The sequence below is a fragment of the Oncorhynchus gorbuscha genome, linkage group LG01 (genome assembly GCF_021184085.1).
Source record: "Oncorhynchus gorbuscha isolate QuinsamMale2020 ecotype Even-year linkage group LG01, OgorEven_v1.0, whole genome shotgun sequence".
Taxonomy (NCBI): Eukaryota; Metazoa; Chordata; class Actinopteri; order Salmoniformes; family Salmonidae; genus Oncorhynchus; species Oncorhynchus gorbuscha.
In genome coordinates, this window is record NC_060173.1 from 79109757 (window position 1) to 79124972 (window position 15216).

At 40.8% G+C, this 15216-nt stretch overlaps 1 pseudogene; it reads right to left on the reverse strand.

Annotated features, from left to right (window-relative positions):
• The window catches only part of LOC124018339, a 66894-nt pseudogene that overhangs the window by 44902 nt on the left and 6776 nt on the right, over nt 1-15216 (reverse strand).

Genomic DNA, 15216 nt, shown 5'->3' on the forward strand with positions numbered 1-15216 from the left:
TCTCCTCAACCGGATTTTTAAACAAAATTCAGTGATGTGTGTTATATTTAAGCAATAAGGCACGAGGAGTTGTGGTATATGGCCAATATACCACGGCTAAGGGCTGTTCTTATGCACAACGCAACTTGCCTATTGGCCATATACCACTAACCCCTGAGGTGCCTTATTGCTATTCTAAACTGGTGACCAACATAATTAGAGCAGTAAAAATAAATGTTTTGTCATACCCGTGGTTCACGGTCTGATATACCACTGCTGTCAGCCAATCAACATTAAGGGATCAAGCCACTCAGTTTAGAATTGCCAGGTCGCAGTTGTAAATGAAAATTGTTCTCAACTGGCCTACCTGGTTAAATAAAGGTGACGTTTTTTAAATTAAAAAAATGAGTAATAGGAATCTTATAGTTATTGTCTATCTGGTTTATATAAACATAAACATTTGTCAGTTCACTTAAGAAAACAGTATGAAACAAGAATTTCATACACTCTTTGGTAGACTTCATCAAGATTCCATCCACCCAGAATCCGCTCTATATCCAGATTATGGCCCAGCTGCAAGGACCATCACACTCCACTCCGTACTCCCCACCCTTCCCCTGGTAAGGGACAGTCTTGCACACAAAAAAAGGATGGGTTAAAAACAACCCAATTTGGGTTGTTATTGGACAGAACACAAGTTGATGCTGGGTTATTGAGCTATGAGCCACCGGGTCAGATCAGAAGTTGATGCTGGGTTACATTTACATTACATTTAAGTCATTTAACAGACGCTCTTATCCAGAGCGACTTACAAATTGGTGCATTCACCTTATGACATCCAGTGGAACAACCACTTTACAATAGTGCATCTAAATATTTTAAGGGGGGAGGGGTGAGAAGGATTACTTTATCCTATCCTAGGTATTCCTTAAAGAGGTGGGGTTTCAGGTGTCTCCGGAAGGTGGTGATTGACTCCGCTGTCCTGGCGTCGTGAGGGAGTTTGTTCCACCATTGGGGAGCCAGAGCAGCGAACAGTTTTGACTGAGCTGAGCGGGAACTGTACTTCCTCAGTGGTAGGGAGGCGAGCAGGCCAGAGGTGGATGAACGCAGTGCCCTTATTTGGGTGTAGGGCCTGATCAGAGCCTGGAGGTACTGAGGTGCCGTTCCCCTCACAGCTCCGTAGGCAAGCACCATGGTCTTGTAGCGGATGCGATGGGTTATTGAGATGGGTTATTGAGCTATGATCAACCGGGTCAGATCAGAAGACTGGAGGCGTGGCTTAGTAGGGGTGTGGCTTTCAAATAGTGATTTTTGGCCACCCACGAGAGTAAATGTAATTCCGGTTAATCTGTTCTGTTGTCAACACATGCTAAGATTGAGCATTGACACTTTTCTATATTTAATGATGCTAACACAAGAGTATGAGTTTCATAAGTGCCTATGCATATCCCAATGTTGGGATGATTACCACTTTGTGATATTTAAATAATAATACTACACATTTTATATTAAGGTATGAAATGTGCAGAAATATTGAAGGAACATTTTAATTTGCAGTGTACAGATTTAACATGAATGACATTTACTCTCACGGGTGACTAAAAATAACTATCTAAAAGCCCATTTTTGGATTACTTAAACATTGGATAATTTAACGATCAGTCGGGTTTTTATTCACTTTCATGCTGGGTATTTTTAAAATGTAATTCATAAGTAATTTCACTTTTTTTTAAACATAATTCATAGTTAATTTTTAGGAGAAGTGGGGTGTGGCTTACATATAGGTAGTTTTGGCCACTTGTGAGAGTAAATGTCATTCCTGTTCATCATGTTATGTTTGTACACTGCAAACTTAAATTTCCCCTCAATATTTTTGCACATTACACATTTTAATGACATTATTATTTAAATATCACAACAAAATGGCAACTATCCCAACATTGGGATACACATAGGCACTTGAAGAACTCAACTTGTGTAAGCCTCAATTGGCTACAAAAGTGTGTTGACAATACAACAGAACAGATGAACCGGGATTACATTTATATAATAATAATAATAATAATATATGCCATTTAGCAGACGCTTTTATCCAAAGCGACTTACAGTCATGCGTGCATACAAATGGGTGGTCCCGGGGATCGAACCCACTACCCTGGCGTTACAAGCGCCATGCTCTACCAACTGAGCTACACAGGACCTCACAGGTGGCCAAAAATAACTATCTGAAAGCCACACCCCTACTAAGCCCCGCTCCTGATCTGACCCGGTGGATCACAGCTCAGTAACTCAGCATCAACAACCCAACTTAAAAAAACAATGGGTTGTTTGTGACCTAACTAGCTAGGTCAAAACAACCCCATGTGTGTTCTGTCCACTGTCCAGCTATATGTTGTTTTTAACCCAGCATTTTTTGTGTGTGTTCCAGACTCCCTACTGTGCAGGGAATATCAAATCTCTGACTGACCAACAACACCCCTGCTCATCACTGGGAGTCTGAAAGTGGGGAAAAAAATGAAACAATCAAGAGAAAGAGAAACAATCAGCAAATCCATTCTGTATGGGCTTGTTACACTGGCTTCTTCTGGCCCCTGACACTACACAACAGTATGTGGATTTTTTCAAATAAAACTAGCAATCTGCAACTGCTTACATCACCATTCAATCATTTTCAACTGTGTGATAGCGTGATGAGATCGACAACAAAATTACAGACGAACATGAAATCAAACTTTCCAGTCTCATTCAAGTCAACAGAAGCTCTACACTTTGGTGCAAGCTGCCATGATCATGCTCGTCGTTGTGCTCATGGTAAAATGAACTTATCCAATTACTCTTTGCCTAATCAGGCTGTTTTGGTTCCTCTCCTCTTCCAGAGGTACTCCACAGTATAAACAGTTCACTTACGCCACACAGAAAGGGGCTAATCAGTGGAATTATTGTTTTGCTGCTCCAATTTGCCAGCTCCCAGATCTACACTGATTAGAATGAAAATGTGCTATTGTGTGCACGGTCCCTCCATGAACTTAAAGTGAAAATAATGCAATGTGAATCATTTGTGAGAGGTACAAATGTGCATACTGACAAAGGATTCTGATTTATTTTCAGGGGGGGGGGCAGATAAAACAATAGTGTTTGTGAGGTTTTATTGTTCTATAGGATACATCTATAATATCCATTTGGTGGTTACCTAATACATTGTTGGAAAGGCTTTACATAAGTGATATAACTAATTATAATAGCAATATTTTGATACTGTTAATCATTTAAATGAAAGCCCTCACAGCAAAAGGACAAATACTATATCAAGAAAAAGCTATATTAAACTGAAGAGCATAATACTAACTCACTATTTAAACACACAGAATTCATAAATGGATTGTGAATTCGGCCAATATTTGTCTATCATCACGGCAAAAGAAAGAAGCTCCTCTGTCCTTCTAAGTTTAAGAACAGCTGATCCACTACCCCTTCGGTGATCTAAGACAGTCTTTACTGAACACTACATTGCAAAGTAATTTACTTTCATTTCCTCTAATGTCACATTTGCATCACACCAGGCCCATTCAGGCCTTAGTAAGTGGGCTACTATATCTATGTATGAGGAGAAAAAGAGAAGAAGAAACAAAACCAGGAGGGAAATCTCCACAATTAGGCCTTTAACGACTGGGTCTGGGTAGGCCTCTGTGAAGACAGCACTTATGAGACTGCGGCGCCACACAAAGCCACAAGCAAGACTGTAAAAAAAAAAAAAAAAGAGGGGGGTCTGGTTTTCAGGAGTCAAGCTTATCTTGCAATTAACATTTTACTACTTCATTTCAAATACTGTATGTTTTGAAGAGACCTTTACCAGGTGTGCCTTTATTGACAGAACAAAGGGCTTTATCTTCTCAGGGCTTGTGGCTCAACACTGCCCTGAACAGAGGACCGCCGAGAGGAGTCTGGGAAAGCCTTGCCTCAACATAGTCATGGGATAGGACCAGGGCTCTAAAAGTGCGACTAATTTGGTTGCATATGCAACAAAATATTTTGCTGTGCGACCAGGAGTTTTATTTTGGGAGCACTGTGTGACTACGAAAAAAATCTCCCAGATAATAATTGGTGTAATGATTAGGCTACGCTGTACCTTTGTTTCCGAGGGCCCTGGAGAAACTAGCGAGTGCAGATTCGTTAGCGCCATGGTTGCACCATGACTACAGAGAAAACGGCTTGCTTCTGGCCCAACCAGGTCAAAAGATCTGACTCAGACCAGCGCAACGTATGTATCTTCCTATTCCGAGTCTCCGGGACCGCATTTTACATTCATAAACCATGCCGTGGAACGTTCTAAAACGACTCGCCCGTCGACATCGTTAACAATTTGTTTCACATTTGTTTAGTGATGTTACCTCATTGTCTAGCAGGCTAACAAACCTGGTGACTTTGCCAGTATATCCAAACATTTGGGGGCACTGGAAAAAAGTAAATAGGATAGCTTCTTCGGGTTAGCAATGATCGCAGATAGCAATGAATGAATGACAGATCTCTTGCATGTTGTCATCACAAGCCTTTCATTTTTAAAGAGACGTATGATTTTCAATGTAATGCATCGATATAGGAAAATTGCGCTTTTACACAATGTAGAAACCTAATATTCCACATGACAGGTATTCATATCAACATTTTAGCTTTAAGTGATAATGACTGAGGAGGCAGTGTTTGGAGGATATATTGGCATGTGTGTTCTCGAGGGCCGGCAAACCGTTCCAATATATTCGCCAAACACCGGCTTCAAGAGCATTATCACTTTTATACAACGGGTTACCAACATATTCAAATAATTATTGACATATTTTAATTAAAAACTTTATTTTGATGAATGTATTCATAGTATTACATCCTTCCACAAGATATAGTCCTGACACAAATCTAGGGTTGCTACCCAAGCCAGCTGGTTGTTCGTTCTATCGGTTCGGTTGCTAGAGACGCGACCCAGTCGTTCAGTCTTTTTGTTCTGTATCTATGGACGCGAACCAGTCGTTCGTTCTAAATGTTCCATTGTCATACTGGCTGGTAACGTTCTTATCCCTTGATTGCTAGCTAGTCAACTTCGGCTAACTTACAGTCACATAAAAAAACGCTTCCAGAATAACAGCAAAATAGCTGCATTTGCATTTGCATTTTTTAAAAGCTGTTTTCTAGGGACATTTATTTGGATACATCCATAACAATGAGCTAATGAGGCGCCATTTCCCATGCCATAGTTAATGTGCTCACTCATCAGGACACTGTTGTTCAGAGGAGCTAGCCAACAACACAGCTAACACAATTTCTTCAAACTGAAGCTGGAAAGACTGCAAACTACCAGCCCTTACCGTGAAAAGCTTACTTACAGGCCCTCAACCGACAATGCAGTTCAAGAAAGAAAACAACCAAATAAACTAAAGTAAAAAAATAAGTAACAACAATAACGAGGCTCTATACAGGGGGTACCGGTACCGAGTCAATGTGCGGGGGTAAAGGTTAATCGAGGTGGCGAGCAAAAGGTTTGTTACATCTCTTGTTCAAATCATTTGGCACTGTCGTGGGCTCATTGTTTTTGTTGTTGTTGTTTTTCACCTTTTTTCCCCTCTGGGGTGTTGACATGTGAGCTTTCAATGAACCAAGGTGACAACTGTTTCAAGAGGCCATATATATTCCGTTTGCAAGAGGTGAAACACTTGAAAACATGCAGCTAGTTTGAGGGGCTGATGTCATTACTTTTCGGGTCAAGTACAAAGACAAGGAGAGACAGGAAACAGATCAATACTGATCAAACGGACTCCTCTGATGTTGCTACCTGGAGAGGCTATGTGGTCAACATAATTCAGTCAAATTACAGTATTCACTGGCTGCTAATTTCCTGTGCATGTTTTCACATGCGAGAGGGGGAAGAGCACATCTGAAGCGCTTGCATTCCTGGCCCAGCTTTTAAGATGTTCTATACAAACCTAGTACCGCAATTCTCCTGGTATTCAGAGCAGTAGAAGCTACTTTATGGGCCTGTCAGGAAAAGCACATTATGGCCACCTTACCTGCATCAAAACACCTCCAACGCAGACATGACTCTTTATGTTGATTCTGGGAATATCTTTGTATATATATATATATATAGAAACAAGGTGATAGCAGACTTTCATGTCGGACTCATCTTCCTTCTTTTAGGTTATTTAGTTTCTCAACAGAGAGCATAAACGGAAAATGCATCTGTATCTTACCTTTTTTGTTTGTTAAGGATATCAGAAATGTTATGTTGGTATATAAGTACGTCCTCATTTTTCCGACAAAGATCCCACGTTTCATAATTGATTGTCACACAATGATATTGTTTCGTCCTATGAATATTAGTCGGCTACCTCATAAGGTATCTCCCATTCCAATTTAAACTGTAGTACTTCCAACCAAACTGATGTATCAAATGTGGTAGCCTTTCAGCAAATATCTTTTGCCACTGAAAATGGGTACCAAAGTCAAAAGCTGACATCCGACTGAGACGATAACCTCTCAGTCTAGTTGGTTATTTATGCAGCTGAAGAATGAATGTACTGGGGAGGCTCCAGATTTCATTAACTTTGATAGACAATAATGGTGTTCATTCCCTTTTCATTTAAGCCTCCTCTGTCGTTTTTTTAAAGCCAGTGGGTCTGAGGGCGCCTTGATTGAAAGGAACCATCATATGCACATCACTGTTGTCCCCCATCATTCAGAGAACAAACCTTTTTAGATCCTTAACTACCATAGCGGTGCTGATTGCACAGGCACCAGCAATTTCCTAACCAACCGCCACCTGAACAATGATGTGTACGGCTTTCAGACCCTCCAGCCTTTCAACGGTGAATCATTTCACAGTTTGGAACGAGATCTCCATAGCAACTCCTCTTTGAGGGGTTTAGAATCAACATCCAATAATTCTATGATCATCGGGCCCAGCCATTCCAAATGCTTCTTTTCACAGTGGACAGGGAAGGGGGGCAGGAGGAGGAAGCAGACAAATTCTACAGTCTATTTCAGGCCATTCATCCAGCAGCCCCATTAGAATTCAAAATATTTCGACCTTCAATCACCAAGCATGTTATCTGGAGCTGCTGTGATCTCCAGTCAAGATGGGTAGACGTTTTAGTCTAGTCAGCCACGATGAGTGGAGGTTGACAAAAACTCATTCATTCTGGCAGAATCAAAATGCTCTTTTAAACGGCGTGACAGCATATCTCAACACAGCCCACAAACAACAAGGAGGATTCTGTTCTTCCCAAGTAAAACAGAGCAAAATGCTGTGCATCCGCTCTGTGTCTCCAGGAAATCACATCACTCTGTAAAACAGCAGACCGTATAAATGCCGGGGCTCACGACAACACGCCGGCTGCATTTCTAAAATAAATGATTGTGCTAGCGCATAAAAACAAAGTAACTTAATACATAATTTATCTGCTCTGCAGATTAAACGCAGTTCTGGAAAGTATGTAATCCTTTGATATCTGTAGAGCACTTGGAAATGGAACTGGGGTCAATTCCATTTCAGGTATTATTTCTCTTAATACTGGAAATAGTTTGGAGTATGACTACTCTAACGACTACTGAATACACATCCACTTGTATTATAACTGTTCAATAAAGTTGTGACAAATGCTCATACATACAAAACACGAGTCCAGTTCGACATGAAGTGCCTCTCCAGCAATGTAAACAAAGACAAAACACAACCACTTCCGGTCTGTGCATTTTGTGGCTTACCCACTAAACAGTCATGTTTGTGAATGCAGTGTGACCAGCTATGAGGACACTTACAGGGTGCTGTCAATTCATTATGCTTTCATCACGGTCGTTTCCTTTCCATCATAAACAGTATTTTACAATACCAGTGGATGATTTTGTCAGGCAGTCATTACCCATGGAACATAGACACTAGTAGTAGTGCCTAAATGTCAGAAGTAGGGAATATCGTTAAAAAGAAAATCGGAGAAATAACAGGGTGAGTTGTCATCCCCAGAGGTTCCTGTTTACATCTCTGTGAGTCACATGATTCCCCCCTCCATACCAACACCAGAGGGGCCTCCACAGGAAAGCCAGCGTACAGTCTCATACCCAGACCCCTTTGCCGTCATTTGGCAGAAAATCAATGTAATGGGCAAATATGACCAGTATCTGGGTTGTTGACATTTTTCTTTTTCTTAAATTCAAATGAACATTTTCTTAAATTCAGAGTTTCAAGTTCACTGTTTTTATTCATCAAATTACAGACAGCAAACACTATATTATGACTGTAACCGATTCAATACTTTCTCAATATTTCCTCATGTAAGGTATAGTAATGGCATGCTAAGTCTGTTTCTGCTGGTTTAAGGAGAATCTTGTTTAAAGGCAGTAGAAAGCAGGTGTTCAAGGCATTCAATTAAAGTGAGAAGAGTGTGAGCCAAGAAAAACTGCTGCTTTCCAATTGATTGACCAAATCCAGTCTTTGTGGATGAATGTACTACAGTTTATACTGCTGCTATGGCTACGCACATTGAGAAAGACAAACACATGGATGAGAATGACTCACACCTATGTACCGTATCAGACTCTGGTAACAGACTATTCATAAGCATACGATTTCTGATACTGCCTTCGACCTGCTCACGCAACGACTAGGGACGAGTCTGTGAGCATCCTTTTTCTTCAATAAATCGCTGGAGATGAAACCAATGTGAATGAGACCACGTGGGGAAGCACACTTGCTGGTAAGGGACACAGGAGACTCAGTAGAGTCGGTGAGCAGGAACGAGTTTGTCTGTGTGTCTGTGTCTCAGGAAGAGGATCCAACAGTGTTCCAGTCACTGCAGAAGCACTCGGAGCACTTACCCTTCAAACTACTCCCTTATGAAATCTGGGCATTTAATAGAACCAGCTTTCAGGATGCCATAATGCCACTTAATAGTTTTTGGAAGGTTTCGTTAAAAGCAAATCCACTGTTTATACAGGCTTTTCAAAACCATTAGGGTTTGAAAAAGATTCATAACATGCAGACTACTGGGAGAATTGAGCAACTACGTCTGACTTGACATCAAAGTTCCCACGCCAGGCTGAAAAGCCTGTTTGACCACTGCCTGGCTTCGATAAGTCTATAGCTAAGGTATGTAAAGTTGGAGGAGGGTGCACTTTTTAAAACAGTGTTCCACAACTGGCGGCCCACGGGCCGTGTTTGGCCTGTGGGTAGGTTAATTTGGCCCCCCCCAACTTTTCTGAGCAATTTTTGGGGAGAATTTTCATTGTTGGACATAAAAGACCACTCAAAGTTATTTAAATTTTGGAAATCAGTTCCCAAGTATTACAATGCATAATAGAGAGACACGTGACTGTAAAAAAGTAGGCAAGGTTTGAAATGGTTATGTTTTAGTCAAATATTAAATCTGGGATTCTTGTCACTGCCAAAGGAGATTCTCTTGATCAACTTGGAGTCTACAAATGATTTGTAATTACTTTGTGGCCCCTCGAACATCTGCTCAAGAAAGAAATGGCCCGTGGCTGAATCTAGTTGATGATCCCGGTTTAGAACATAACCATGCACATCAATATACCAACAAGTTAATGAGAAAGACATTTTAAAACTGCAATGTTTCACTATTAAAGAAAAACACAATTTAAATGTATGTTTTCCAGAATCTTCAGACTAACAACAGAGGCAGTGTAGTTAAATCAACCTGGATTTCTATAGCAACCTGCAGCTGTTGGGCTGGAAAAGTGATGAATTTCAATTTAGACAATATCAACTGCAATTATGCTTTACTTCTTATAGAGTAGAGTCGAGTGTTTGTAGAGCTGAAGCTGAAACAAGGAAGTGGTCTACACTATCCAAGATCTAGCATCCTTCCTCTATGTTCTGATAATATAGGGACAAATCACTACTGACAAGATTGTGTCATCTAAACAAAATGAGAAAAATGTCAAAAATGTATTGTCTTGCGTAGTTTAGTCCCTCGCTTCCAATGGAAACAATTGCATATAGGCCTACATTCACAAAGGGTTTCCATAATGGCAATTGGGAATAAACCAAAAGTGAAAAAAGTTCCGTTTTACTGGCTGGTCTACTGTAGAGCATGGCTGAGATTTCCAAACCTCCCCCACTTCATTTGATCAGGTTCGGGTCAACCAGTCAGGCACAGGTACATGCACTAACAAGCACACTATTGACACTCACTTAGGTTGAGCGCTAGCTCTGCCACAGAGCAGCAGCCTTTTGTAGGATGTTTTATAGAAGCCCGTTTCTAATTTTCAGACACAAACATGGCGTTCCAGGCAAGAGAAATTGTGCTCGCCCCCCCAACCGTATAATCAAGCAATATAAAAGAAGTGCCTGGAATACTGCAGCCTATACTGCCTGACACCAGATAAAACATGTATATAATTGCAAAACAAAACCAGCAACGTTTAATGGTTAACTTGTGGAACATACAGCTTAGTCTCTAAGGAGTCCACAGAGGGACAACAATGGTGTCAAAACAGATCGTCGTAAAAGAGTACAGTAAAAGCACCAGCATCCTCTCATCCTCATTTAGAAAGTATGTTTTCTACACACAGACATAAACGAGCTGGTTTTGGTTTGAGGATCTGCTTCATTTTATTTCTGTCACTATAAAAAAAAGCGAGCACATACAGTTGAAGTCAGAAGTTTACATACACCGTAGCCAAATACATTTGAACTCAGTTTTTCCACAATTCCTGACGTTTAATCCTAGTAAAAAAAAAAATCCTGTCTTAGGTCAGTTAAGATCACCACTTTATTTTAAGAATGTGAAATGTCAGAATAATAGTAGAGAGAATTATTTATTTCAGCTTTTATTTCTTTCATCACATTTCCAGTGGGTCAGAAGTGTACTTACACTCAATTAGTATTTGGTAGCATTGCCTGTAAATTGTTTAAATTGGGTCAAACATTTCAGGTAGCCTTCCACAACCTTCCCACAATAAGTTGGGTGAAATTTGACCAATTCCTCCTGACAGAGCTGGTGTAACTGAGTCAGGTTTGTAAGGCCTTCTTGCTCACACACACATTTTCAGTTCTTCCCACAAATGTTCTATAGGATTGAGGTCAGGGCTTTGTGATGACCACTCCAATACCTTGACTTTGTTGTCCTTAAGACATTTTAAAACAGCTTTGGAAGTATGCTTGGGGTCATTGTCCATTTGGAAGACCCATTTGTGAGCATCAGTCAGGAAGTTAATTCCTGACTGATGTCTTGAGATGTTGCTTCAATATATCCTCAACATTTTCCTGCCTCATGATGCCATCTATTTTGTGTAGTGTACCAGTCCCTCCTGCAGCAAAGCATCCCCACAACATGATGCTGCCACCCCCCGTGCTTCACAGTTAGGATGGTGTTCTTCGGCTTGCAAGCCTCCCCCCTTTTTCCTCCAAACATAATGATGGTCATTATGGCCGAAACAGTTCTATTTTTGTTTCATCAGACCAGAGGACATTTCTCCAAGAAGTACGATCTTTGTCCCCATGTGCAGTTGCAAACCGTAGTCTGGCTTTTTTATGGCGGTTTTGGAGCAGTGGCTTCTTCCTTGCTGAGTGGCCGTTCAGGTTATGTCGATATAGGACTCATTTTACTGTGGATATAGATACTTTAGTACCCGTTTCCTCCAGCATCTTCACAAGGTAATTTGCTGTTGTTCTGGGATTGATTTGCACTTTTCGCACCAAAGTACGTTCATCTCTAAGGGACAGAATGGGTCTCCATCCTGAGCGGTATGACGGCTGAGTGGTCCCATGGTGTTTATACTTGCGTACCATTGTTTGTACAGATAAATGTGGTACCTTGCTCCCAAGAATGAACCAGACTTGTCGAAGTCTCCAATTGTTTTGGTTTGAGGTCTTGGCTGATTTATTTTTTATTTTTCCCATGATGTCAAGCAAAGAGTTTGAAGGTAGCCCTTGAAATGCATCCACCTCCAATTGACTCAAATGATGTCAATTAGCCTATCAGAAGCTTCTAATGCCATAACATAATCTTCTGGAATTTTCCAAGCTGTTTAAAGGCACAGTCAACTTAGTGAATGTAAACTTCTGACCCACTGGAACTGTGATACAGTGAATTATAAGTTAAATAATCTGTCTGTAAACAAATGTTGGACCAATTACTTGTGTCATACACAAAGTAGATGTCCTAACTGACTTGCCAAAACTATAGTTTGTTAACAAGAAATTTGTGGAGTGGTTGAAAAACAAGTTTTAATGACTCCAACCTAAGTGTATGTAAACTTCCGATTTCAACTGTACATACATTGTTAACAAACTATAGCTTTGGCAAGTCGATTAGGACATCTACTTTGTGCATGACACAAGTAATTTTTCCAATAATTGTTTACAGACAGATTATTTCACTTATAATTCACTGTAATTCACTGAGTTCCCCTGATTTTTATGCAGATAAATAACTTTTTAGGGATAGTGAAACTATTCCGTGAAAGCTGAAAGGTCATTTCTGTAACACGGGTGCAATTCAGCATTGTTGCTTTCCGTTTATCATGCCCACTAACTGCCTTTGTATTCTCAGTAAATACACAGATGTGAGTGCATCAGCAGAACAACCCCCACAAAATACTTCTCACTTGTCTGGCTCACTGTGGCAGCATAGAAATGACTTATAGGTCTCCCTCTGCCTGAAGTTCTTTTGTGCCTCTGACATCATCTTTGTCTTACACAATTAAAGTGTTACACGCTAGAATAATTTAAATTGCTGCTACTAAAATGGAGATGGAGGCTCGTATAAAAATAGCCAAATTTGTTTACTGATTGTATGCAGCTATTGACTTTCCCATTTTGTGAAAAGAGCTCTGATTAGTGACTGGGCTGTGGCAGGCAGAGTGGCCAAATGGACAGGGTTACAATACAGGCCATTTTCCTAATTGTTCCCAAGTTCTCTCTGCAAGGGATTACTATGTGGACAGTATAAGTGTGTCATTTAATTTCTGAGGCCATTTTCCAATAGCTTTTCAACTGACTCCTTGCGACAGACTGAGACTGCATGTCTAGAACTACCTCAAGAGTCTGATGATTATCTCAAATGTGTTGCTTATGACATTTTCATATTTGAGCACATCCATGGAACAGTTATCACACTGCTGTATGGAACAGTTATTACACCCCTGTGTGAAACAGTTATCACACCGCTGTATGGAACAGTTATCACACCGCTGTATGGAACAGTTATCACACCGCTGTGTGGAACAGTTATCACACCGCTGTATGGAACAGTTATCACACCGCTGTATGGAACAGTTATCACACCCCTGTGTGAAACAGTTATCACACCGTTGTATGGAACAGTTATCACACCGCTGTATGGAACAGTTATCACACCGCTGTATGGAACAGTTATCACACAGTTGTATGGAACAGTTATCACACCGTTGTATGGAACAGTTATCACACCGTTGTATGGAACAGTTATCACACCGCTGTGTGGAACAGTTATCATACCGCTGTATGGAACAGTTATCACACCGCTGTATGGAACAGTTATCACACCGCTGTATGGAACAGTTATCACACCGCTGTGTGGAACAGTTATCACACCGCTGTATGGAACAGTTATCACACCGCTGTATGGAACAGTTATCACACCGCTGTATGGAACAGTTATCACACCGCTGTATGGAACAGTTATCACACCGCTGTATGGAACAGTTATCACACCGCTGTATGGAACAGTTATCACACCGCTGTATGGAACAGTTATCACACTGTTCGTTTATCCTCTACATGGCTATTCTTTTTTTCCTGTGATTAAGAAGCCTGTCAGGAAGGGATTCGTTTTCTCTCCTCAAATATACAGAAGCACGTCAAATTGCACCTTCCTTTCCTTGTAAACAAACCATTGAAATATACTGTACAGTATCCAGTGGAGGTTACGGGATGACTTACACGAAAGGGTGTGTTGGGTATGGAAGGATATCGTTTCCTTAGACAATTGGTCTGAGAGGAGGTTGTCTGCTTTTGTTGATGCAATGGAGGACCACACACTGTAGGACCAATCACAACTAAGCTTTAGCAATAATTTACCCCGTAGGAGCAAGTAATGCAAGGTGAGATGTACCTACAGAGGATATGTTGTATCCGTCAATTTTGTCAACGGTCTCTGTGAAACCGCTGTTCTTGTGAGGTTGCACTGTTTATAACAGGTATTATGTAAACTTACATGTACTATATTGACGTTATATCACTACTAAAATGTGTGATATTCAGTTTAAAGATACAGGTAGGCTTCCTGTGATGCTGTGCTGTCCCCTGTCTGTGGTTGCTTCAGGGAGAAGCAGCCATGTTAATATTGGTCTTGTTCACTGGTTCCAGTCTAGGGGCCAATAGAGCATTGCCACTTCAAGCCATATCTCACAAGACACCGTTTAGAAAACATGCTTCCATTTTGCTGTGCGACTCAGGTGTTTTAAAAAGCTATTTAACTTCCCAGAGGCTTATATCTGTCAACCATATGCCATGGCTGTCTCAGTCACCAAATCTCAACCCAATTGAACATTTATAGGAGATTCTGGAGTGGTGCCTGAGATAGCATTTTTCCACCACCATCAACAAAACACCAAGTGATCTAATTTCTCGTAGAAGAATGGTGTCGCATCCCTCCAATAGAGTTCCAGACACTTGTATAATCTATGCACTGAAACTGTTCTGGCTCATGGTGGCCCAATGCCCTATGAAGACACTTTAAGTGGGTGTTTCCTTTATTTTGGCAGTTACCTGTATTTTCAAGATGTTGTTATATGTTTTGCGTTAATTGATATGTGCTTACAGTTGAAGTCGGAAGTTTACATACACCTTAGCCAAATACATTTAAACTCAGTTTTTCACAATATCTTAAAGGGGAGGCTGAACCTTCTGATTTAGTCTTGGTTTCAATTCGCCTCATTAGGAAATGCGACTGAGAATGAGATTTGGGTTTTGGAGGCGTGCTTTGATGTGGGTGTCTGTTGCGTGTGTGTTCGAACATGGGAAGCATTTGTACTTTCACTCTGCCAAAACAGTTACCGTCACTCACCCTTCTATGTAACTTGAAACAGTCTAACCAGGTCTTGTGTGTGGAAGTATCCTAGACTAGCTAGCAAGCTAGCCAACTTCTTTTGCCAATTAGCTTCAGCCGGCTGGTGTGCAACCGTGGCAAAATTGGTTTGGCTTTGGATAGCCTATCTGTGGGGCTAGTTAGGGACCGTCAATAAATGACATGA